Here is a 27,968-nt window from a genome sequence, read left to right as displayed (position 1 = left end):
ACATGATTGTTTTCAAAGGTGATTCTTGATGCGTGTCTAAAAATTTGCAGAATGACCCTCGTATATTCGATGATACAATTCAGAAATGCACCAAAGACCTGATAATGAAATTTTGTTGACAAATAAAAGTTTGTGATCATTTCACACATATTTTATACAACGTTTCAAAGATATCCCAGGGGTGATTTTAACCAGAGTTTAAAAATCAATTTGAAGCCTCCTTTGCAATTCAAATCACGTGACAATAACTTTAAAATTCATTAAATATTTAACGTATTTTGAGAGATTGTATTTTTGCATGGAAAATACTCAAACAACTGATAAATGAACAAGATTCAGTAAATATTATTTATAATGGCGCTTACTATGTTTGAACGAGAATCATAAATGTCGAAATCTTATTGAAAATAGCTACAAAAATTATATTATAATAGATGAAAAAATACATTATGATTTGAACAGGTTCTTAATAGATGGGATTTTTCATTGAGTAGCAGTACGCGTTATGTTAATGATTATTTGATGATTGTCTCTCAGAATCCGAGTCGAAGATACTCCGACAACCTCTCTTTTGTTCCCACAGCTCAAAAGATGTCTGAGAGTCGTTACAATGAAGTTGCCTACCGCATGGAAACCACGATAGCAAAAGTTTCGTGTTGTAGGATATTGGCAAATTGTACTATTCCGATCAATAAATTTTTAACTGCAAATCTGAACGCAAAGTTACGGACTTACCCTATACATTAATAATATAGAAATATACTTCCTATAAAAAATAAACTGATGTTGAGTTCAGGATACCCCATATAGTGCAAGACTTCTACTCACGTACTTCACGGATGGCTAGAGACTTTTTTTTCAGAAATTGATTTAGATATGATGAAAGATACTCGTATTTTTAGGGCCGATAGAAATTTTAATATAATTATACAGTTCACACTAAATAGGTAACAAAATGAAGGTACGAAGTCCGTACGTTATGCGGAATTTATATTAATTATACATCAATAGATATAACAACAGCAAATTTGAAGTTTAAATTCTGTCTATAGTAAATTAAAGGATATTGACCTATCCAACATGCTATTCAAAACTTTTTATGCACGCTCCATATCTATGCGAGGATGCCTTCTAAAGGAGTTCGATCTAAGTCTTAGTGAGCCGAGGCGTTGTATTCAGTTGCTTGCGAAGAACAGCGACAGAGATGCGAGCGATCCGTCCACACTATCGCACTCGCGTTCCCTCGTGTAACCTCTTAGAGAACGTGAATTCGGTTTTAAAAGTATTATGTTCTTATTCATTATTTGTATATATTATTTCACCAAAGTGTTATCTTCTTCTTTCAATGCATATCCACTAATGGATGTTCGCGATAACATTTTCCATCGCTTCTCTATTTCTTGCGGTGTGTATTAAGGATTGAATATCATGTAGTCCTGTCCACTGCCTGATGTTTCACAGCCAAGATATTTTCTTCATTCCGATGTCTCTCTTTCCTTCAATTTTATCTGTAAGTGCAAAAATTGATATTTGTTCTTTCGCATAATGTGCCTTAGGTACACCGTTTTTTTTTCCTATTTAATTCAAATAATTTACGTTGTTTGCCGATGCGTCTCAGAATTTCTTCGTTTTTCAATCTAGCGGACCAAGGCACCTTAAGGATTCTGCGGTGCCGTCATATCTCGAAAGTCTCCAACTTGTTAATCGCAGTCGTCTTCAATGCCCAGCCTTCCATGCCATAGAGAAGCGACTAAACGTAGCACTTCACGAACCTCAGTCGTTGGTTAAGATCAAAATCGGGAAAAGTAAGCACTCTTCGAAACCTCAAGAATGCCTGTTGGGCTTATTCCCAGATATTTGAATTTATGCACCCTCTCTAAGGGCATTGCGTTAAATGTTATAGTGGCGTTTTCAAAAATTTTTGTGTTTTTTGAAATAATCAAAAAAAATTTTTTTTGTATTGATGTTTAGGCCCATTGATTCGCTCTATTCTCCTATCTTATTGACCAGTTGTTGTAGATCGTGCATATTATCAGTGATTAGGACGGTATCGTCCGCTTAACGGATATTGTGAATCCGCGTCCCATTAACTTTGATTCCCATTTCCATATCCTCTAGGGCCTCATGGCACTATTCCATTCAGTATAGGTTTACAATGCATCGGATGTCTTTCTGTTCTGTATATCGAGCCTATTGAGGAGCGGCATTAGTTTGTGATGCTATACGCGATCGAATGCCTATTCATAATCTATGAACCAGAAGCAAACGTCCTTTCTCTGGGTATAGCAGTTCTGGATAAGCACCCAAATTGTGAGTCGTTTATGTCCCTTTCACATTTTAGGAATAATCTTTGGTGTATGATTTCAAAAAATATTTTTAGGGTATGGCTCATCAGGGTAAGTGTTATAGAATTAGTATATTTATAATTGGTGTCCTGAATCATTTCAACAAACGATCATCGTTAAATTGAAAATAAACAAAAAAATTGTTTAATAATTGGACGAATTTTTATTCAACGTTTGAATATTTTAAATTGAAAAATTGATGATTCTATTATTCAAAAACACTTACTGTATCGATTTGATTTCCAATTCAAATAATAAATATTCCAGATTTGTTCCACGTGGAGCAATTTACGAAAAAATTTTATTTATGCAAACAATAAAAAATAGAGTAGCAATTGAATATGTTTTGCTACTAAATATTGAATAAAAATGTTCTGAAAGTTATGAAAAATAAATAGAAATACGGTAAATTGAATAGATGCCTACGTAATCAAGGAAATTTACTCAAAAATTAATGAGTGCACATAAATATTCACTTTTTGAAATGGATTGAATGTATTGAAATATAATTTACTGGATAACTGAATTATTATTTATTCGAAGAAATTGATAGAAGTATCAAGAGTTCTCAGAAATGAATCCCAAACTGGCCAAGGAAAGATAATACTGATCATATAGTCTATAATCCAAAATATTTTTTCAATTTCTTCTCTCCTAGACTTTTTTTAGATGTTCTGTTCTATAATTATAGAACAAAAACTAATTTTGAAACAGAAGAGACCTACCTACATATATATATATATATATATATATATATATATATATATATATATATATATATATATATATATATATTTATATATATATATATATATATATATATATATATATATATATATATATATATATATATATATATATATCTAAAAAATTCTGGAATGGCCTAGAAAGTTCTAGAATGAGAGCAAACTGAAGTAATCGATCTAGAATGCTCTAGAAAGTTCTAGAAATTTCCTGAATGATCTGATCTGATCTAACCAAAATTTATTATGATCCATTTAGAATGTTGGAGAACGTTCTGGAAATTTTCCGAATGGTTTAAAACGTACTAAATTGATTGCAATTTTACATGATAGATTCAGAATGTTATAGAAATGTCCTGAATGATCTGAAAAGTTTTAAAATGAGTGCATACTAATGTAATCGATTTAGAATATTCTAAAAAGTTCTAGAAATGTTCCTAATGATCTGGAAAATTCCAAAATGAGTGCAAATTATTATGATCTAAGAGTTTTAAGATTTATCTGAAAAGTTCCACAATGTGATGAGTGTTATTATTGATAGAACCAAAAGAACCAAATCGAAGTGATGTACATCTAAATATTCTATAGTGTTCTAGTACAGGAAATTACGGTATCTTATGGTATATATACCGAAATTAAATTCAAAAATGTGTCCTCTAGTATATCTTATACCATTCATAATAAAATTGAGTTACGGATTGATCATAGTATAAATAAGCAATTACACTTTTGACGACGTGATTTATTCACTTCGGTGCGTCCAACAATATGTGTTGCTATAGTAATCACAGTTTGAAGTTTCTCAAAAAATCAGAAAACGTTTAAAAATCGCAACGAATCCCTTCGGAATAGCTTTCAGTTTAGAAATAAACGACGTAATAAGATCTCCACGCCTCCGAACACGCTGAAAATGCTGAAATACGTTCGGAAGCAGTTTTCGACTTTCTGTGAAGAAAATATTAATTCCTTGAGATTTCGAACGAACACTTGGTAGATAGTTTTAACAACTGAAATTTGAATATGAAGCGAGCGAGCTAAGGGTACTGATTTTGAGGAATAAGCTAGATTTAGAATATTTGCGTTTCTGCAGACAAATATTTTTCAAGATTTTATTCGGAAATAGACCTATTAGAGGTAGTTTTAAGGATTTCAGAAACGCCCGTGAGGCTAAAAAATAAGAACTACGAATGCTTCCAGATGGAAAAATCCAGTTCTGCAGTACTGACAACTAAAATGATAAAAAGAAACCGTTATGAAAACCTACCAGCTGGTGTATAAAAAAGTTCTACAAAATATCTACTATCGCGGTCGCGTGGTGTAGAAACGTATCAACCTTATGACAAGTTAAATTTTCCAAGGACGAAATAAAACGTGTCGTTGTAACCTTTAATCACTTTTCTATGTTTACACAGTCATATCTGTTATAAGGAAAAAATAACGACAACTTCTTGTGAGTTATCCATAATTTGTAGTAAATCCCTTGGTAATGGTTTCGGTGGTTGGATATGGTATCCACCGATTTCTTTAGATGTTGACTGAAATATATTGGATCATAGAAACTGAAATGGGACACGGCCTAGAATCAAACTAGCAAAAGGACGAATTTGGAAAAAATTTTTTCTCCGATTTCATCTTTGTTTATCTAACCGCTGTACTATGTGTTTAGCCAGTCTAAACTGATTACAATATGATGATATACACATTTATTAATTGATACACAAGACCGAAATCATACTACAAAGTTGAAATACAAATTTTGTTCTTAATGAAATTTTAATCTGATTGAAGTATGTCTTAACTAATTATCAAAGTACACGATACGCATCATGTAAAATGGGGTTTCTCTAAGGCACCCAGCCTCAACATTTGATCCCCCGGGTTAAAGACGCTATTTAATCTTGTGACAGGTACATTCGCAGCTTTACATATCCTATTAGTTGCGTATCTTGAATTTACCTGGGTAAAATTTGAGAAACAATCGAATTGCTTGTATATTTTTTGTAAAATAATCTGTCAAGTCTGATTTATCATAATTGGATCAATTCTGATAAGTAAGACAAATCTGGTTGGACGTTTCCAGCTCACTTTGTTTTATTTTAAATTTTATCATAATATTGGGACTAGATTCTGGATAATATTATACCTAGGTTCTATGGGAAATAATTCGTGGATTGGTATAAAGATCATAGAAATCTATATCACTAAGCATTATTTTTGCGCTAGTTCCATGAATATTATCCACATAATACGTGAAGTTTCTTCGTGAGCTTCGCATCTTGGATCCTGTTCATTTCAACTTATGTCCATTACTTTGAGGTACTTTATAGTATATCAGTGCCCATTAATAAACCAGTCGATCAACCTCATCTGATTTATTTCAAGTCGGAAAATATGCACCCCTCAGTACGTTGAATGGCTCCTTGGAGAAAGTTTTGGTATATCACCTGCCACCTGTTCCGAAAACTGTACTTATATCAGACTTTTGATAACACAATTGGGTATAGGAATCGGGAAGACTGGTACCGTACTCATGACAGTACTTTTCGCTAAAACTTCTCGCTATTCCATCTACCCTATCATTTCCATGTATACGAGAATGGTCCTGTACTTCCGTTTTTTTTATTTATCCTGTACAGTCTCAGCCTGCGTATATTTTAGCTCGCAGATCGAAGTCCTCTGTTCTTGTCGCTACAAAAAGTTGCTTCTGCTTCTAGTTATGTTTTGAACCCATCTGTTTTCAAAATGGGCCCTTTTAGATTCAGGACAGTTATATTCGTCATATTATTGCAAAATAAATCAATAGATCGACCTTGTAGGCATTCATAACAAAAAATATGGTTATTTTTCTTAAACCGAGTATGTTGATTTTCTTAGAATAGTTTATTCATTGTGAAATTATGAATTTTTTTTCTGTAGACTTAACCAAATATACTGGAACCCAGGTATACTTGAGACAAACTAAAAAAATCTTAAATATAGCCAGTTTAAAAACTCGATATCATGTGCTTATTGAATTACGCCTAGCACATGAAAACCTTGGATGGGGTTGTGTGGCCAAAAGTCAACTAAAACGTTGTATTAATCTTGAGAATATATATTATTACGGTCACAGTACTACTAGCGAACAAAATAAAAAAAAAAACGGAAAGTCATCGCTGCTATACTTAATTCAGTGAATATAAAAATGAAAAACCTATTATATTTAAACTCGAAAAAACTATCGCAAAAAATTTAAACTATATATCAAAAATATGATTAGGTAGAGTATTCATTAAATCATTGGAGCTTAAAGCAATTGATAGCGTCAATAGTAACTGTGATAAGTACCTTGGTATTAATTTTTTTTTTTTAGTAATATTCTTCTACCTAGTAAAAAATGGCTGTTTATATATTGAAATCAGAGCGATTGAATTGGTAACCTTAAGCACAACAATTTGTTTCTGTAGTTTCCTGACTTAATATTATATTGCTTGTTTTTATTGTCATTTAGACCTTTTATTATACTGAACATAATCTATATTCATTACTTTTTTCTTTATAAAATATACTTATATAATTTTTATAATAGGCTGAACCTCATATAAGAATAACTAGAGTTCACAGTGTGGAAAATCGACATTATCAATCCTTCATTCTCGGAAGATGTTTTGATAAATTAGTGATGATGATTTCGGGCTTTTTCAGTTTTCAGACACCTTTTAGTCAGTCAAATATAGAAGTTCTCAATTTAAATGTGCCCATATAATTTATTGATATATACCATGAATTTTTCCAAATAAATTTCTGTTCTTCACATTCTACATATCCAGTTTGTTATCTAAAATATTTAAATAAAACTCATTCTAACTGAGGCTAAAATAAACAATCCTTGTCAATCCCTACTTGATCCAACTAATATGTGATAGAATAACATTACATCAAACACTTTTATAATTCGAGCCCGCTGCATCCTGAAGAATGCTCCTGTTCCCGATCCTTTCTATGAGTGATGCGCAAGCTCCTAACAAATGGTGGGGGGCTCAATCCGGGCGCAGCCGTTGGCTCTTACAGTATCATACGCGCACTTCGACGCTCCACTTGCGGGAAATTATCGGAAAATCGCCGAAAAGCCGACGAAAACCACGTCGTGGACCGATATAATAAGTGATTGATGAAATTTTAAAAAAATGAAAGGCTATAACTATTAACTATTTGTTGGGTTTTGTTTGGTGACTGAGTGTAGTAGTGGGTGATGCTTTTGGTTATTGATGTGTTTCTTCTTGTGGATATGTGCATCATCTTCAGGGGACACTTCCTAAATTTTAGCGAATGTAAATATTCATTTGTTTTTATAGACTATGTATTCGAATGTATTTAGATCACAGGTTAATAAATCATTCTAGTGAAATGTAATAATAATCGAAGAAAACTTTTCAAAATAAGAGAGATTTTCGAAATAATTAAATGATTATTTTGGCTTGATCAAATTTTAAATTCTGGATGAAATGTCACTGAATATTGTGGTTCAACACTGCATGTATTCATTGATTTCCCTAAAATTCATAGAGATAATTCCTTCAGAGAATTTTCCAGAATAGCGGGATTGAGTTGTTGATGATCTAATCGAGAAATATCATTTGTTGGTAATTTCTAGTACAATTCCAATGCTTGTTCTAATTCTCTCCATACCTAACGTGGTTCTTTGAAAAATGTATTTGTTGCATAAGTTTTCCCAATGTTATTCCCCTGCAAGTAGCCTTTGCTATTTCGTTATTGACATAACCTAAAGAAGTCTCTTATATGCAATGGAAAGTAATAATTAATTCATAAAAAATATGATGAATATCATGAATAAATTACTGAGTGTAACATTTTCCTCTCTTCCCGGATTCTATTTTTGGTTTTAGGGAATGTTAGATGTTTCCATGAGACATAATGACGAATAACTGTGAATCAATATTATTGTCAGCAATATTGAATTTTCCAAAAAATTATTGAGGAGTATTTGTATTACAAATTCTAATAACGGCGCATGATTATAGGTGCACAATGTACCCCCAATTTACATACAGGGTATAGAAGAAGTATTCATACTGTCACTAGAGGACAAATGATGATATTTTTCAAAATGTTTTTTATACTTGTACTGACATAAATTGGGGCTATTTCCTGAAATTATTTCCATCCAATATTAGTTAAACAAAAAAATACTCGATTTTTTATATAAAGCGCGCTACATTTAATAACGATTTTCTAGATAAACATGGAAAATTGGGATAAATGGGTGTTGCTATATTATACAGGGTGTTTCGTTACTTGATACAAAAATTCGGTAGTACACCACTTTATGAAGGCCAAGGGCGGTTCATGCCCAATGGTTAACAATCCGTTAACAAACTTTTACAGGGACAACCTGAACATTCCAAAGATAGCAAACATGAATTGTCCAATCGAATTCTTAACAAAAAGGTAACTCGATAAAATTTATGGCTCAGGATTAGGAGATATGTAGATTTTCAGATCTTTATACGGAAGATATTTCTTTGAACTTGGAATCAAGTTCCGGAACGCCCTGTATGAGTTTAATCTGGATGGAGTCATTTAATTTAGATAAAAAACAGATAGAGTTCTTAATAAGGATTTAGGATACTTGTTGCTCCATTTTCTTATAATACGATGTTCAAATTTGACTTTTGACAAAGTTTAACAAGAATTACTTCCAATGCACTCCAAAAATTAATCTCATTAATGTTTCATTAATTCATTAGGTGTCCATTTTTGACAAATTTGCTAAGCACATCAAACGAAACACATCATTTTAGTTACAAAATGTTTAGTTCTGCCAGATAATCTCAGTTTTCTTTGTTTCAATATTAACAATAATACAATATCCTGAAGAAAGAATTCACCTGATTTTAAGCAAATGGCAAGAAAGCAACGCCTTATGGTGTCAAAAGTATTATTGCTTACACAAAGTAGGATACGACGATAAATTCTTGGTGTTTGTATCAGAAAATTTGTGTTATTTACAAATGGATCTACTTTTGGCAATAATATTGTAGTGAATAGACATTTTTCACTATTATGACCCTGAAAATGGAATTTACTATTTTTTTGATATTCACTTGACTAAATGGGAATTCCTAAAATTCTTGACACCAGATTTCTCAGAACTTTTGAAGTATGTTCCTTCAAATATCAGAGCAAAAATTTGGCTGCAGTTAGATGGCACACCAAAGCGTTTTCAATTAAGTCTAGGAAATTATCGAGACGAGAGTTTCCACAAGGATAGAAGGGGGAGTTCCATGAAGTTGATCACCCTAATCCCTAGATTTAGCTCTATGGATCTATTTTTGTAGGACACGTGAAATATATCATCTACCCACACACTACTGCCGACATGTGAGTGACTGTTGTTAGTTTCACTTGACCATATTAATTGAATTCATCAGGATAAAATCCATAATCCAGCTTTGGATTTCCAAAAAAAAATGAATAACTCAAGAACGGCAAAACCTAGATTTACGTAACTTAATGTCTGATGTGGAGATAAAAAATATTTTTCACCACTTTTGCGACCTCCCGTATGGTTGGTAGTCATAATTAATGTTCATATGGCTATGAAAAGAATATTTTGAAATATATCACCGGTTGCTAACAAGAAAACGTATAGGTGAATTGCCCTGTATGATTTTTCAAGAAAATTCCTAAAATTCGTTGAACAATTTCTATCGATTACTTGTAATATTTTTCTTGGGTTAAAACAGTCTCCACCAAGTTTGCTAATATTCTACAATGATTTTTTATCTCACCATCCACTCGCGGGTTTATCTCCATTCACTACAAAATGTTGATGTGTTATACGTGACCAACTTGAAAACAAATCAAACAACTTTTCTTCTCTTCTATAGTTTTGTTTTTCAAGGATATTATTTTCCGTGATGCTCCATGAATATATCAATTTATATTGAGGACTCATATAGCATCAAAGTTCATGTAAATTAGCTTGAAAAGAAATAACGTTTTATCTCTCTAAAATTGCTTAAGAAACTAGTTTGTGATCGCCATTATTGATAATAGCAATAACTTTTGATTGAAAAATATAGTTTCGTATCTTAAATGAGTTTTCTCAGTGAAGAAGATTTTAAGCGCATAAATTAATTTTTAAATTTTTTTAATTCCACTAAACACAATAAAAATAATCATTCCGTTTGATAATAATAAGAAATAAAACCATCGACTATTTTTAAAAGCATATGTGTACAAAAAAATTTCAATATTTTTGTTAAATATTCTCAAATCGACTCTATTCTCACATAAAAGCTATGGAATAGAATTTACCAGCTACCATTGATCCTTTTCATGATAAATTTGTTCATTTATTTCGAGGCTTTCTCTTTGGAATAGCGGCGTTTTAAAGAATACCTATTGTTATTTTGTCGATGATTGAATATCATCAACGAGAAAAATAGTGTGTCCAAATACGCTTTGATGAGGGCTATCGAATTGGAAAGTTTTTTATGGGAAAGATTTAATTGAAACAATTCAACGAACTATCAAGTAACACTATGAGGAAATTTCTGAATTTAAACATTCATTAATTTCTTACAACTGATTTTATAGGGAGTATTACCCACAACAATTATCAAAAATATAAATCTTTCTCGTTTTATAAAATTATAATAACTGCCTATAAAAAAATCGCTAATAAACCTTCCGTTTTAGGTAACCAGAAAAAGTTGAGTGGATTTAGCAGGATATTTTAATAGATCCCGAAATCATTTTCGAAAAGTAACACATCTTTCTACGTTTAATGTTGTAACCAAAGTTATAGAGAATTTTCACAAAAAGAACATCTCGCGTTTGTCATGAATAAATATAAGTTTGAATTTCTGATCAATGACCATGTTATGTTAAATTTTATGTTTTATTATTTTGCTTGCAATTTCCACACAATATCCCAATTGTATGAATGATTTATTCGTAGTTTTAGTTAGCTTATGGTCAATTCTGCAACGAAAATGATGCAGTTGAATGAAAATACCGCAGGTTTATAGGGCCTGACAATTGAACGATTTTGCAGTTAGTTGGACGATGAACTCAAAAAAAATTGATTTTGAAACATCTCGTGGCTTAATTTTTCTCCAATGAATATCAATAGAAATAACAAAAAATAATGTAAATGTATGATTGTATGGAATGAGCAGTATGGACCATAGAATTGTTGGAAATAATCACCATTATTTAAAGAGCAAAGTTCATATCGTTTCTTCAAATTGATTGAATTATTTGGAATGGCATGATTTTTCTCTTTCGGATCTAATATACTTTATACTTTCTTTATCAAATAACACTTTTACCAACAAGAAGAGCCAAAGAAACGTGTCCAACGGTTTTAAATCTAGACTATTTGATTACCATATTTAACTAAGCGATCAAATTGGCCTTCCAATTGTTCTCTATGAGGAGATATCATATAATGTGCTACAAAAAATAGTAGCTTCAAAAGTTGATCTACCTGAGGTAGGCTTCTTTGCATTGATAGTTTTCGGATCGTTGGGTTTTGAATATAGTAAGTGTCTCAAAAGTGAAGTCGGTTTTTATATGTGGAAATTTGTACGACCTAACTTAAACATGTCGTAACTTATTAAGACTAGTCTCTAATTCAGAAATGGTACGATTGCTTCACTTTCAATCATTATGCTTCTCTTTATTGACGTCACAGTACATTTTTATGATAAAAAGTTTGGAAAGAAATAAGTGAATCAGCCCCAAGGAAAATATTTGAAATTGAAAGAGGACGAGCGAACAATACAGCTTTGGTTTAATCGTTTTAATAATGTGAAGATCGTTTCCGCTTAGGTGGTCCACCTGTATGAGATATTGAGGTTTCAAAGAAAAAAGTAAAAAACCAAGCCAATACCGGACTCCAGATTCCAGAGAAACGTTGAGTGGAGGTGTGTTAACTGGTCCTTGTCTTGCCAAAAGATGACGCATTGTTACTTGCAATAAATAATGGATTTATCCGAACAATTATGGAAAATTATTGGTTAGGACAATTACCAGAGCCTGTTGCAAAGAGGGGTCGATTCGAGCGGAAAGTCTTGTTTTGTGTTTAGTCGAATTGTGAAGATTTAATGTACTTCGAAATCTGGGGTGGAGATCCATGATTATTAATAAAAAAGAAGTAGATTGATTGCCACAGAAAGGGAAGATCTGAGGTTATTCCTCACAAAACTCAAGCCAAATACTGATAGTTTGCTATCAAGTATAGGGTCCTTCACGACGAGCTATACTGAGACTAGTGTTCTGAAAATTTTCTTGCATGGGTTTTTCAAAATGCTCGTTTCAACTAAAATAATTTTGATTTTCTAAAACTTCCGGTTATACCGGAAGCGGACCCAAACTTCTTTATTTGAAACGGAATGCTATGGTTTCTAATAAATTTTTTGAATCTATGCAAAATTTAAATATTTACAAACGAAGTCCCCTTAATTTAAAGCGCCGAATCCCTTGTAAAGTGAAAAATGGAGGTTGTCATTTGAAAAAATTAAGTTTTCGAAGTTTTTAGATAGCAAAATTCGACACCATTTTCTGAACATCCAAAATTTCAAAAACGTGAAGTAATTAAAAAATCGTAGACTTTAGCCTTTCTATGTCTTGTATACAGTTATATTGAAATTTTGCGTATAATCCAAAAATTAAATAAAAACCTTAGCATTAAAATAACGAAGTTTGGGTCCACTTCCATATACATATGGATTCAGCTCGTCGGGAAGTACCCTGTATGTCCCTCTCACTAAAATTATATTTTTTTGTAATTATCATTGTTATCAAGTTACATTACGTTATGAGTGTTTAATTTTGATTATATGATGACTGTTATAACAATAGTAATGTAATAATTTATATATTTGAATAAATACGTACAACACAAAAAAATATACAATATTTCTTTTTACGAATCCGAATTGGAAGTTCTTTAGATAAAATTTGTGTGAATTGATTGGTTCTTGTGCTGTGAGTCACTGTAGATTTGAATAAAGTGAAGTTTTGCTTCTCTGATACCCACTCACAACCCATTCAATTGAAATTCAATTCAGAATTTGCTTGGTTGATTTTATTATTAAAAAATTATGCATATGAGACAATCAATTCTAGCATATTTTTCTCGAAAACTGTTAATTCGTCGTTGAAACGCAAGTTTTCATAGATAGCTCTAATCATCACTTTTTGTCGAGATTTTGAAGTTGGTACTAATGTTCACCAGATAAAGCGAAATTATCAATTTATCCTAACGTTAGAATTGCAAACCTGTGAAATTAGATAACAAGGCAATACACTAGAACAACTGGAGTTCAAGACCTATATGCGCGGCATCTTCTCAGTGAGAGCAATACTCAAGATACTTTTTTACTTTTCTTTTGAAAAAAGGCGGTATTGTATTTGTGATATTAAAGTTACCACAAAATACTTTGTTATCTAACAAATTTCAGTTTGTAGAATCATTTTGAAATTGACAACATTTTCAAAATTAATGAAGGTGAATTCAAACAGAAAACTCAGCATTTGATTAAAGCTTATTATGTGATCAGATTTCTAGAGAGAAAATGAATTTTATAATTCAAATTAGATACAATAACCAAATTAAAGAGTTCATTCAATTCGATTTATTCAACTTGTATACAAACTTGTGATCTATGTTTATTTAAAAGTATTCATAATATTCATAATTCAAATTCTTAGAATTGTATGGTACTTTACTGATTACGAACTTTTTTCTAGATAGATAGATAGATAGATAGATAGATATATAGGTAGATAGATCTTTGATAGATATTTTCTGTATGATTTAAAATTTTTTTCGAGCTGCAAGTCTTTTTTCAATTGATTAATATCATTTCAAATTTCTCATTTGGTATTAATTAAAGCTCATATTATACTTTGCTCAATATTTTTTTATTATTAAGGTGTTTTCTAACTTCCCCAAAAACAATAAAGTTTTATACGTTCTTTTTTAACTCTGGGGAGCTATGCGGGTACTTATACGACGTTGACATTGTGTAAAAGTTCTCAAGAGCTATCTTAATATTCCGGTTTTCACGTAGTCCCAAATGATTTTAAAGTTGTTGGCTAGCAGCTAGACTTTCTTCAAACTTGACCGAACTCCTTGTGGATTTAAACTTTTACGGATCACTTGTTTTCAATGTATTGAAAAAAGTTTAGTCTTCTCACCTCCAGACCACATATAAACTTATATATAAAAAATTGACTGGGATTTTGAAAAGTTTTCGAAGATATTTAATATAATAGAATAATTTTTTATCAATTTACATCGATAAATAACCTATGAAAATGGAAATACATAATTCGATGCTTGAACATATTAAGTAATAAATAAATAAAAATAAATTGGGCAATCAATTGTGATTACTGTCAAATATAAGCAAAACGTACGGGATCTGATCGAAAACTCAGTGTTAAGTAGCAATCGCGAGTTTTATGTGTAATTCAGAAACAGAAATGAGTCAGTGAATGGCAAGGAATGCTCTGGAGGTCCTTGGATCACAAAAACAGAGTTTAAATATGCAAAAACAAATCAGTTTTAAAGACGATTAACTATACGAAAGCTTAGTAAATATCTCTAAGTCTCGTGTAAAAAAGAAATGATATGAAAATTTAACCAATACAATTATTTTCTATCGTGGGATTGTATTATTCCACCAATCGCTTCTGATTCACGATGTTTTGACCTCTGGAAAACTCTCCACCTCGGCATATCTGCTTTATTTATCATATTACTGATTCTACACGAACATATAAAAAGTTTTTACACCATTCCTGATACTAATATTTTCCTTTCTCTATTAAAGGGACCCTATTCTGCTAAGTTACGAATATTCTCCTATCTTCTTGAGAAGCTTCATATCTCACATAATCGTTTAGGCGATCTGTGTGATCTCCTTGTATTTGATTTGTATTTTTATGATTTTGCTCATCGGTTTTCTGAAATTCTTTCAACCTGATCTTCCAACCTTATTTATATTCTCTAGCCCATCTCACCACTTATTGAATACCTAGATATTATCTAATATTTGGACTTCTCTTAATATCTTAGTGGCCCACGCGTTATCAGGGTTTTAAAATTTTGTTACTTATTCTAATTGTACCTCGTAATAATTTGGGGAGCTACGTAGACTTAATAAAACCAAGGGTTTGTTAGAATTTTTGATGGTTAAAAAATATTAGACATTAAGGAACTTATTTGTATACAAAAAAATCTCGAAAAATTACTGAGGAATATTGAGAATGACATACAACTATATCATCAGATCAGTTATTAGTAAATTCTCCCTTATTTCCAGCTCACTATATCGTCTGAAATATGGAATAGAGGATATCACACTTCATCTATATCCATCTGTATCCCCAATCAATTCCTTTTTATTTACTAATAAATAGTATGAAGTGCGATAAATATGGAAATCTTATATTGTTGAAAAATTGTTGGAAACAAAAATTCAGAGCAGCCTTGGCAGCAACGAAAATATGTGGAACTAGAGGAAGAGGTATATTTAACGAGCAAATAGCACAGCCTTAGTTTAATCATTTCAAGAGTGGAGATTTAACGCTTGTAGATCGTTTACGCTCAGGTCGTCGACTTGCGTGAGATATTGAAGTTACAAGGTAAACCAACCTAGTACCGCCGATTATCGGACTTCCTTGTACCTTCTAAATATACCTTGAATCACTATTCCAAATCATTAGGTGTAAATTGTCTAATACTACAACATGCATTAATTGATATTCAAGTGAAACGTCGAGTGCATAAAGAGTTTTTTGTCCTCCTGAAAGATGATTTGAACAACCCGAACATTAAAAATAGTATTTATACTAAGGACAATTACCATAAATCGTCACAAAGAGAGGTCATTCGAGCGGAAAATCAAGTCGGGTGTCTGTTGGAATTGAGAAAGCGTATTTTGAAATCATTCAAGATGGTTGAGCCATCGATGACAAGATAGATAGTGGACAGCTGATGCGAATGTATGAAAATATATTGGAGAAATATCCAGGTTTAGTTATCCGAAAGTGGGTTGTCTTACATGGAATAAGATCGAAGAAGTAGATGGAATTGAACTATCACTATATTCAGCATTCAGTTTAATCTTCACTCTACTCTACTAGTATATTCAAATCTATGGAAAAATTTTTATATCAAAAAATGGATACCTTGAAAATTTCTCAAAGAGGTAGCTGAATGTTGGATGAAGGAAACCAACGAATAAGATCGACTATGCTTTAAATATGAAGGCTTTTTATGATAATTCATTAAAATAACTAGAAAGTATTTTCTTAAAAAACCCATTCTTCATAGATAAATTCTTATCGCATACATAGTCGAACTATCAGAATATTTGTATCAGTGGAGTATCAGGCCCCTTGTGATTTGATATAATTTCAACATAAATTTCTCAAATTCAGCAAATTAATTAAATTTCTATCAATTCCCACTAGCTTTAAATGAATTTTCTCTGCTCAAAATAACCGCTCAAAGTTACTTCAGAAATACTTTTAATTATAAAAATTCTCATCCACGTGGTACGATCAAATTGTATTTTGAATAATAAGATTCGTTTCCGGATATGGTTTTCGCTAGAAGTTATTTTATAATAGAATATCTTATTATATAAATTTGAAAGAGAAACAAGTTTAAAAATTATCTCTACTAACAACGTTCAGCAACCTCATCTTATTTTGATACTGATCGGCTTGGACTCTAAAAAGGTGTATAACCGTTAAGTTTATTATAACGTTTTATTGATATTTATGATCGTCCATTGCAATTAATTAAATGGTTTTTAATCCCATATATATATATATATATATATATATATATATATATATATATATATATATATATATATATATATATATATATATATATCCAATTAGTATGAAACATATTAGATTTTTATGGATACTTGACACAAACTATCTGTTAGTGCCAGCGAAGAACGTCTCTAGCAGTGCCGATGCCGTTGTCCGTCGCCTGGAATATATGAATAAGAAAATGGATAGGGTAGAGATCCTGAACGAAATACCTGTTTGAACACTAGATGAATTTTATTATTATTCTGAATACTGATGAGCGAAGCTTTTTATTGTGATAGATGCATATTTTAATTAGTTGATGCTTATTTTGGAAATGATGTGTATTATATGAGATGATAGAATACAGAATGGAAAACTCTACAAAGTGTTTCGTTGGAAAAATTGAAAAAGGCAAACATAATGATATCTACGTAATAAGTTCTATGATGAAGATAAGTTCTTTTTTTGGAACGACTAGGAATACGGCTATAATTTTTAAAACGTTCCAAGTATTGTAAAATTTCTTTAATGGATAGAATAAATGCATTAAAATAACAAAAATAAAAAATAAGGCTTCTCCTCGGGCATCACAAAGCCGAAAATTCGATTTTCAGCACTTCTATACTTCCTTGTAAAGTCAAGGATATTTCTAAATCACCCGGTATTCGACACTAACTTGATATATTATTGGACGTAGTTATCATTGGAGATGAAAATAGTTTAATTTTGGTGTTACATTTCCGGAATTCCCTCTAAGATCCAGGGGAACAAAACGCATAGTCAACGGATATTATCTCAAGAAGTATCAACAGTGGTGTGTTGAATGGAGGAATGCGATCATCACACACGAGTCGCGTTTTGGATTATTTTCAGACAGTAGAGGAGAACGAATATGGATAAATCCATTTATACCCTTGCATTAACCACCTGCCTAAGAAATTTACCCCTTTCGAGGAGATACAATTAGGAATCTGTGGTTTTAATGACGTTACTGAGATGATTGTATGATGGGAAAATGGTAAGAGACGTAGATGGGGATAAAACCGCGGTTAACGTACTGTCACAATTTTATACCTCGGTTTATTTTTATTGATGATGATACGAGACCAATTCGAGCTGTAGTGGTATCAGAAAAAATAGAGTATCGAGGTTTTCCCATCTACCGCTACCACCAAAGTCGAAGAATTTTGAATATAAATGAAGTAGTACCAACGCATATTTACATGAACCGGAAATCAAATTTTGAGATAGTGAATCATTTAATGAAATGAATGAACTTTTAAAAGCTGATTAAGAATTTATGAAACGATTTATAGTAATTTTAGAACGATCGCCACTTTTTGAATATTGGCATCTTTTTGCGTGAAATGTGAATTAGAATAAACATTTTAGCGTGCGCATTTGTCATTTTCAATATTCACTTGACAACAGAATTATCTCTTCTCTCTATTCCTTCCAAGCTACAACGAGCATAGATCTCTTATTTGTGCGAAATAGTACATATGAATAAGAAGACGTCCTAACCTCAAATTTTTCAGTCGAAACTCTATTTCTGTAGGTAATATGAATGATTTTTCACCTTCTTTTTATTCATCGAATAAAAAAATATTTCTCTTATTCTCCCTTGAAAATATTGCATATAATTTCTGAAATAATTCTTCACGTTTTCAATCAAAACGTGTGTTGACGTTATACGAACACAAAAGGTATTTTTCGCCCTGGTTCTTGGCACAGCAATATCTTCTAGTTCGTACACAGTCAAATCCACATTTCAGCGACACTTCAAAGAATTCATCGTGAAAATGTAACGTTTTTGTGCTTGTTCGTCTTACTGATACTTGCCCTATTTTTCAGAAAATTGCCTGGGGACGAGTCATTTATTGTATCTGCTTCGACTTCAGTCATAATAAAAAGGAAGAAAAATAATTCAATATTAAATCCTGAGTTTAAGGTAACACTTTGAGTGGATGGAGTAATTCCATGAAAATATTTCCGGTATCAGAAAGTTCGTTCAAAAAACATCTGGATTCAATAAATTCCTTTATTTTACTTCCTACTATTGTTTTGTTAGGAATTTCTACGAAATAATTTTCGTTTCTATTCACCGAAAAGGGAAGTGCAGAATTCATTATTCCTATTAACAGAAGTTAATTAACGTGATATTTTGATTTCAAAATAGACGGTAGAATGGAGGTGTATGGAAACAAACTTAATTTTCATTGAAATAGCTACTAATATTATACACAGATTTCCGGAATTCTCACGAAATTATCGATGTCGAGGCACATTTCTTGGACCTACGGAATTGAACTGATCAGTAATAACATCTGATGTTCCTATACTTAAGCTGTAAACACGTTAATTATTATTCTATTCTTTCATTGCTTTTACAAAAATATTTTGGTCTTTTTGTTGCTTTTTTATCCATAAATTTCATTGTCTCCTGATTTTTTATTAAATAAAACTATGATTTAGATTTTATGAGGCTTTTTTAAAAATGGGATGAATTGAAGTATAATTATATCTATATCATTATTACTGATGACTAAATCAGGACAAATTGATTTCTCTTTGAATTCTTTAGTTCCTTTGAGAAATCGGTAGCTATTGATACAACGGAAACTCTGTATATTTGGAAATACCACGGAACTAGATTGGTTAGATCAGAAAAAGACATGCTCTTCATTCAATACTACTATTCTTAATTAGTGAGGTTTTACTGAAATAGAGTTGCTATTAGTGCGAAGTAAATAACGGTATACCTACACGAATTGTGTTTGAAATCTGAGGAAATTTTTAAATTGAGAACAAAACTTCAACTGTTGCGGCACTTTTGTGTAAATGACTAATAGTAAAAATTAATTTATTCTCTATGCTATAAGAGGTGAATGAAAGATCGAAAATAAATCAAAATTTTAATTAATTTACACTAAAAATTCACACATATGTAACAATAAATTCTTATATTATTTTAAAATAATTAATTTTCCTTCACACTTTCCAGGCTTTGAATTAGAAAAAAGAAATAAGCATTCTTATCTGGCAAGTTTAAAAAATTAATTAAAACCTGTCGAGTGTTGTTTTGGTATGTTTATACAATGTAGATTCTAAGGAAATATTGTATTTAATTAAGCAGTAATAAAAAAATATATTATAACCCTCACAATCTTACTTTTCATTCGGGCAATACGTTTGTTTATCTATTTGTCTTTTTTTATTGGTAAGTTGTTATCAGAAAAACCCTAGTCAAAATTTTTATGTGCTGTATAAAACGATTAAAATTCTCGGCTTGCACAGCACATTTATAAGTTTTAATCCAATCTTCAATTTCTACAAACTACAAAATATATGAAGAAGTTACTAAAATATTAAAATCATTTTTTTCATGATTACTTCTCGTTCTTCTTGGTAGCGAATTAAAATTTTTAAAGGCTCATCTATTCTTAAATCTTGTTTTCGGCACATTAACATACTCTATTCAACACTCCGAATAACACATTTCGTTGAAAGAAACCTTATTATAAAATATTCCATTCACCCAATTCGATTTTATAAATTAAATTTCCCCATCTCAATTATTTCTATGTTGTCCTCAATATCTTATGTTCTTTTAATTCGGAATTTCCATAGTAATTTTTCTGTGGCAATTAATGGTATTTGGTCTTTCGATATTAATAATCTTCTTCCATATCTTTTCATCTAGAAATCTTTAAAATATGTTTTTGGTTTGTATTTGATCGAATAAGCTAAATACCTAAAACTATGTAATGTATCATACTTCAAAAACTTTCTATTACGATATTGGTATTGATTCCTATATGATTCCTCTATCAATGTGTCCACATTTTATTTCTTTCTTCTGAAAATAATAACAATCAAAAAATCTTTATTAGTATTATCATCCCTAAAAGAGGTAGAAAAATACAATGATTCATTTATACTTACTATAATACACATGTACTCTTGCGCTTCCAAACATCTATTTAAAATAAACGTCCTTCAATTCCATAAATTTGTTATTATTGGTTTGGTTGGTTTAATATGCTTCCTTCATTCCAGTTCTTATATTATATTGTGTGTTCAAGTTCCTGCCCTGTTTATTGCTATTCTTAATACCTAACATGCCACGTACAAAGTAATTTTCTGGGTATTTCTCCTTCACACATAATCATGGTCCATACATTGTAGTAGTATTTGTGATAAAATATTCTGCCTTGATGTCTAGTCAAGAACCTTTACTACTTAATTCATTGTTATAACGTTGTACATGTGTTTCATTAATTGTCGTCTTAAGTCACCCTAATTGATAATTAAGTATAAAATAATAAAGGAAACATAATATTTTCATTAATTCCTACTTTCCATTTGCATAAACTTTAACAATAAACCGAGAAGGACATTCTCCATATGTATAAATACTGCCTGCAACTTTTGTATTTCATTTTTGAGGAGTACTGGTATAAATATCATAAAATAATGAGAACAAAATTAATCTTTTGGAAAAATTATAAATAATTACTTCGATTACAAATTGAGAATATGTATTAAGTATTCTCATTTCCATTGGGTAATTTGTTTTTCCTCCGAAATGAATAATCTACTTGTCTATTTCCTTGCGGTCTCCATGTTTAAAATTCTCGGAAGTTTGATTATTATGTTGTGCGGATTTGTTCAATGCTTATTGAGCTTATTGATAAAAGATTTTAACATTGTGTACTGGTGGTCAAACATTCTTTGTTGAGTATTCACAGGTTATATTTCTCTTAAAAATGAACTTATTAAATAAATCTAAAATAGGCTGTACGTCATTTGTGAAGTTATAATACTTGTGTCATTTTGCAATTTCTTCTGCAAATTTTAAGCTTGTTGAATTTATTAAAAATAGCACAGAAAAATACACAACTATTAATACGTGGTTACCGAATCTTAATTATTTCTTTACAATAATTAAAAGTTTCCTCCATCCCCTTAATAATGTATATAATGTAATCACTACATACTTCTCTAGATTCATGATTTGGCTTCCTTAATGATAGGATAAACAATAACACCATACAATATCATAATAAAATCGTTAAAAATTCTTATAAAATATTTCTAGGAGCTTGAAAATGTTATTAAAACATAAATTGAATCATACAAACGGTTTAGGCATCTAAAATAAGCCAAAAATTGTAATCGCAAGAAAAACTTCTATAAACAAAGTCAGTTCAGAAAATAGGGTTTTTTCCAATTTCCTCGCGGTCGTTGACGTTAGAAGTGTTCGGGTAAAGTTGATATCAGCTGGGTAAGAGTTAGCCTATCCTTGCTATGACCTACCACGCTTTCAATGTTGCAACGCGCAGCTATTTTTCACTGGTATAGTGTATTTAAAAGAGGAAGACATCACTTGGCAATGAGACGTGTGCTGATAGGTACTATTCTTCTTAGAATAATGGTGACTATAATATTTTGTTTTCAAATAGTGACACGTGATGAAACATATATACCGCTTCATTATATTCCTACCTGCCAGGAGAATGTACGGATTTACAAAAAATTATTCTCTCATAGTTGCAGTGAACTGGTACACCAATAAATGTTTACCCGTTCTCGAATCATTCAATATTAACATGTTAAATTGCATCACTTCAATGCATCGTCACACATTGGTCAGTTTTATTTTAAATAATAACTGTTTCATTCACAATTTTCGCCTGATTTGGTCACATGTGATTTTGATGACTTTAATATATATTTTGTCGAAATTCCAGTACAGAGTATGAGATAGATGGAGCAATTCATAAATGATGATGATGACTGGCTTCAGCTCAGGGCATTAATGTAGATGCTGATTGATTTCAATCTCAGTAATACTATATTACACCACTACAGTAATCTCGACACCTCTGTACGCTACTACAGCTCAGGCATTATGGTGCTCACTTCAGAGCTCGCAAACTTCTGTCTATGTGGTGTACAAGGTGTGGCTATCAAATAACTACATTTTTTCTTCGGCGGCTTCAACAGGCTCCAATGTTGTTCCTTCTAATGTAGATTTCATTCGTCACTCTTAATGACTCAAACTTATTAACAATAAGCTTTAGTCATTTTCAATCACATTCTAAATTCCAATATAATATTTTTGTGAGCTTTTTCTTATTTAAATTTGAGGATTTTGGACACTAGTTTTGCACGCATTTTCCGCATGTTACAATTTTCATGTAAAATTTGCAGCATACATTCTTTGTCAATTCCTATAGATTCGACAATCGCACAAATACTTAACCGATGGTCTGATCGAACAAGATTACCGACTTTCTCGATATTTTCATCCGTATTTGACGTGAAAGGGTGACCCGAATATGAATCATTTTCAACATCTTTTCGGCCTTCTTGAAAACGCTTAAACTACTCAAAAACATGTGGACGCGACTAATATTCGTTGCCATACACTTGTGTCAATACATTATAAGTTACAGTTTAACAACAATCCATTGGTCTAATTTTAGTTCGGTAATTTTTACGACATCGACAGCCTCTATACAAACAGAGACCAGGTCTAACCTGCATGATCTACAGACACGGTATGAGTAGATATCGCATAGAATAGGCTTCAACTAAACAGCTGACGGTCGTTAATATTCCGCGCACGCGCATGTCAAAAAAACTAATTCTAATATATGGATGAAATATTTCATTCTATTTAAGTAAATAATTACTGTTTCAATACCATTTAATTGAAAATCAAAAAATATCGGCTCGACTGTTATCAGATATTAAAATAGAACTGTTTTTAGAATAAACATAATCCATGATAATAATGAACATTCACACAATGTAAGGGTACTATTTTATTGAAATTAAATTACTTACTTACATTTAGACAAATAGTGAAAATTATAGTGTTTTGAGATAATACGTATCAATTTTATTTTTCACTCGAACATTTCCATTACTCAGGATATGAATACTAATTTATGGAGAAGATAATTGAAAGAAATATCTTTTTTATGCTCAATATGGATCAAGAAGAAGATATTAACGGCTTTCATAATACATTCAAAGGAAGCTTCAAATTAGAAGTTTTCATCAAATTAAGTCGCGCGTTACATAATTGACATTCAGCCTAAATGTTTTTTAATTCGAACTTTAAAGTGTCAAGTCAAAAATCTTTTACATTAAATTAAAGTCTCCTTTAGCAGCAAACGTCAAATGCAAACATATGCTATGTTTGAATTATAATCTGACACAGGCGTCTTTTTAATAGGTTTTGAAAAATAAAACGCTTATGATTATAATATGATATATACAAGTATACAGTATATTGTAGCTAGATGGCCAAGTTCCGTTCACGACCAGACAATATCCAATAGCATTGCTTTGAGAAGGCAGTTTGAAGAAGGACACTTTGGAAGACATCTTTTAGTAGGTGATAACGGGTATCGCATTCAGACATACTTCATGACGAAATTGGAAAACGTGAATACAAACACTGAAAATTTATACAATACAGCGTCGTAGGAATAGAAATTGTGCATAAATCGTGTAAAACCTTTCATACTTACGTAGAATTAATTTAATTTAGGAATTAAATTGGCGAATACAAAACAGAACAGCACGCCACCAAAGATCAAGCCAAAAAAAGTTAACGACAAAATAACGCCCACTTCTACGTTTCATTTGGTTTCTTTTTCTAATGACAAATAATGGAAAAGAACAAAGTTTGGCAACCTCCTTTCAACGTCTTAAAGGAGCCTTTACTCCAGAAACCCTTACAAATACATTATGGGACCACTCCACTTTAACAACAAACTAAAAGGATTATCTAAAGGAACCTTTAGTTAAAGTACCAGTTAGGGTGATATAATGAAACAGTTTATAAGGTAATAATAGTAATTGGAGAAGTTTATTATAATAATACGAAAAGTGTAAATATATTTTTTTTTTCATCTCTATTATTACCAACTTCTGGCGTCATATGTACCATCCTTATCAGCCACGATTCCTATCCTTTCCTTTATGTTTTACTTTTCACTGTACTTTGGAACCTTTATGATTTTTTTATAATATATTATTCTTTTTACCAAGCCATCAGGCGTACAAAACCAAGTTTCATATAAATATATTCCAGTTATGTTTGATTCAAGCTGTAATTTGATTTAACGAAAGTAGTGCTGTTGAAATTCAATAATCTGTTGACATTCTACCATAACTAATCAAAATAACTCTACACTTTCCTTGAAATATTGATAAGTAATTTCATCCAGTGGTTTACGGATACAGTGGATAACAAAAGTAACTTCATCTCTACTTCCAAATCAATAAACAAGTTCATAACTTGTTTTTCCTCAATAATTTCCAAACTAACTTCACAAAAGTGTCACGTTCTAATAATATACTAAATGATTTTTGAATAAATAACTAACAAGTTACTTCAATCATGTTTTCACATTGCTTCCAGATAAATTATGCTACATTATCATTATAGACTCTTTAGCAATATCACCAGCTTCAAATACAACTGTATGTTGTTTAGGCAAACTCAATCACCATAATGTAAGTCGTATACTACGGGTGGGCAAATACTTTTAAGCGCGGGCCAAAATGATATTTTCAGGAGGATTATACCGCGTATGTTGTGCACACACAAATGTATTGGGTGGAGTTTTTTCTCTGCCTACTAATTTTTTTCTGACAAAAACACTATAAGTAATATTTTTAAGTATTTGGACAGAGAAATTTGACAGTAAATAAAAAGAAATGACTAGTATACGACCAGTGCTAAATCAAAATAAACATTACGCGGGCTGTGGGCCGTCGTCCCTCGAAGAGTGATAGAAGTACACGTTTAATTCTTTGTAGTCAGCTATGGTCAAGCTAAACGGTTACCTGTACAGCTCAGAATATTTTGGTATCCACATGAGGTCTACATTTTTTTTGAGACGGCATGTTGCGTCGATAGATCGTACATAACTGTTTGGCAATCATAACGTGATTTACTACTAGTGCTAATACATGAGTAGGATTCTATGGAACAGCGTAATTACTGCTATAAAAATGAATGAACCAAATTATTTAATTGCACCTCGTACTATTGATTGTCGTATTATTGATTTTGCATCAGCTACATACACTCGTATATTTGTGGTTCAAGTTGATGTTCTCTAGAGCATAGAATAACAAGATGATACTCTGCCAAAACTTTTTGTACAAAACAAGAGTTTCACGTGAAAAATGAGCGTCAATATTTAATTCGAACCTGTCATGTTCCCTTTCTAGTTAGTCGCGTTTCCAGTTTGTTTCAACGAATTGTTCCATTTTTCGGAAGATCTATGGAGATACGGAGGGTGATTGACCGCATTTTTTCGAACTTTCAGGTAAACAAGAAATTTCCAATTTGCATGGAAACGTGGTAATTTCAAGTCATTTTTATCAATATCGTTTTTTATAAACGGAACAAATAAGATTAACGGAATTATTTCAACAATTTTAACTCGTATGTTGTCCTAAAGTGACTCGCATTTGGTTTGAAACCTTCACAATAAGAAGGTGAGGCTCGGATGCAAAGAAATTATTAGGTATTCAAAATATGGAACAAAAAACGTTTTTCATTTATTCACATAATATTTATAAGTATTTATAAAGAATCGCTTGTTATTATTAGGTACTCTTAAATCAAATTTCATTGAAACTTATAAATACATTATTCTCAGATGTCAACATCAAAAGACTGTCTATAATTCAGTATAAATTTGTACATAGAAGACTACGTTCTACATCAATCGACGTAATTGGCACATATTTTAATACCTATAATAATACAGGTCAATATTTATTTCTTCTGAAAATTCTCCACGCTTACATATATTTGACGCCTTGTGCAAAGTTTGTTTTAAGATAACATTTTCTATATTTTTTATGGAATCGATTGGGAACTTACTCTCTGGGCTTTATAAACCGTTAACTTTAAAGTTATTTTTCTTGTTTGGAACTTGTTCCAATGTTTACTTCGTTATTATTATTGATACAACTTGTATTTTGGATTAATTTTGGAATAGAAAAATATTCAACCCGCTTCTATAATGAACGCAGCTAAGTACTGGCTTGGGGGACAAAGTAATGCTTTTTTGAATTTTTGTACACTTTAAGGAATATAAATAATGTTCACATGTTGTCACATTTTTCACAAATATGTAATTAAGATACCTATCATGGCAAATGAATGTCTTGTAAAACAATTGAAAACAAAAAGCTTCATCCACCACCTTTCTCAACTTGGAAATGTTGTAGATAAAGATAACAGGATACTCCCTGCTGAAGAAAGGAATTAGAAGCAGCAATTGATGTGACTAATGAGTATTAGAGAAACACGAAGACTTCAATGTCTTCACTTGGCAATTACGTTTGAAATAATAAATGAATCCACCGTATGTTTACTTTACTTGGAGACAATCATAGCCATTAACAGTTCAAAGACCACATATCTAATTAGTTTTTTCATTATTATTCAAGTTTTTAAATAGATTGTATAGATCGGATTATTATCGAAATGTATTTGAATCTCTAACGAAACCTTTATTCATAATGTAAACTGAGAAGTAACATTTATTCATAAATTTGGATAAATAGGTGAAATAAATTAGACAAAATAAACATAAATAAACAAAAGTTTGAAAAAATTTGCCGTCAAATATAGAAAATATTTTTAAATATGCTGGTAACAGTAAAATATGTGAGACTTACAATATGTTACCTAAAAAACTTTCACTTTAGCAATATGAAGTACCAGTTAGGGTGAATTTTATGTACAAATTTTGTGATCAATATTCAACTAACCTCCCGTTAATCAATCCACTTGATTACTTTTTCTCAATGAAAAAAAAAATGGAAAATCTATGAGATAATTAACCAACTGGTGGCAATTAATTTTCCACTGTCAGTTGCGCAGTCACCACAAACCACAAACTCATAAGCTCTTTCCAGTTACCTTCGACGTATAGGGTTTACAGTGGTGAATTATACAGTATCCTTGAAGCTCTCAAAT

The 27,968-nt window shown here is 31.3% G+C and overlaps 1 protein-coding gene across 1 annotated transcript in view; it reads left to right on the top strand.

Moving 5' to 3' along the window:
- Positions 1–7,148: 7,148 nt before the first annotated feature.
- LOC130443090 (lachesin-like) overlaps positions 7,149–27,968 on the top strand; it is a 506,360-nt gene continuing 485,540 nt past the window's right edge. Inside the window, exon 1 of the mRNA XM_056777553.1 lies at positions 7,149–7,398. The gene's annotated coding sequence lies outside the window, so the exon portion shown is untranslated. The remainder of the gene's footprint in view (positions 7,399–27,968) is intronic.

Source organism: Diorhabda sublineata, chromosome 4, assembly GCF_026230105.1.
Source record: "Diorhabda sublineata isolate icDioSubl1.1 chromosome 4, icDioSubl1.1, whole genome shotgun sequence".
NCBI lineage: Eukaryota > Metazoa > Arthropoda > Insecta > Coleoptera > Chrysomelidae > Diorhabda > Diorhabda sublineata.
The sequence above is the reverse complement of the archived record's forward strand: the minus strand, read 5'-3'. Positions and strand labels throughout refer to the sequence as shown.